Raw genomic sequence first — 522 nt, 5'->3', positions numbered from 1 at the left:
TCTGCTCCTGTAAAGATTTACAGCCTCGGAAACCCTGTACAGGGTCGCTATAGGTTGGAACCGACTCGAAGGCACTTAACAAAATAAATGGGAGAGTACTGAAAAGAGGAATGAGAGTTGATGTGAGAGGTGATGGCATAGTCCAGGAATCTGGGAAAGCTGGACCTTTGGCTCCTTCATCTCCGCCTCATAGGAACTAGTAGCAACAGAAGCAGCAGAGTCAGGAGATGCTATGGTAGGCGTCCCTGCCCTTGGAGCAATACAGCCTTCGGGCAGGAGGCTTGCTGGTGGGTGGAGGGGAGTAAGAAGGCTTTGGGTCCTTAGCAGCAGAGCTTTGTAATACTTTCCAGGTGTAGGGCAGAGGCCAGGCCTCAGGACCACAGGCCAGAGAGTGACCTGCCTGCAGGCACAGCTGAGAAGCAGCTGTTTTGATGGAGTGTCGGGGCCTGACCTCGACATAGTTGTGTTGTTCACGAGTGTTTGGTTCACGAGGAGGGGAGATCCAGCGGCAATAGAGATAGC

The sequence above is a fragment of the Chrysochloris asiatica genome, unplaced genomic scaffold, assembly GCF_000296735.1.
Source record: "Chrysochloris asiatica unplaced genomic scaffold, ChrAsi1.0 scaffold00040, whole genome shotgun sequence".
NCBI lineage: Eukaryota > Metazoa > Chordata > Mammalia > Afrosoricida > Chrysochloridae > Chrysochloris > Chrysochloris asiatica.
The sequence above is the reverse complement of the archived record's forward strand: the minus strand, read 5'-3'. Positions refer to the sequence as shown.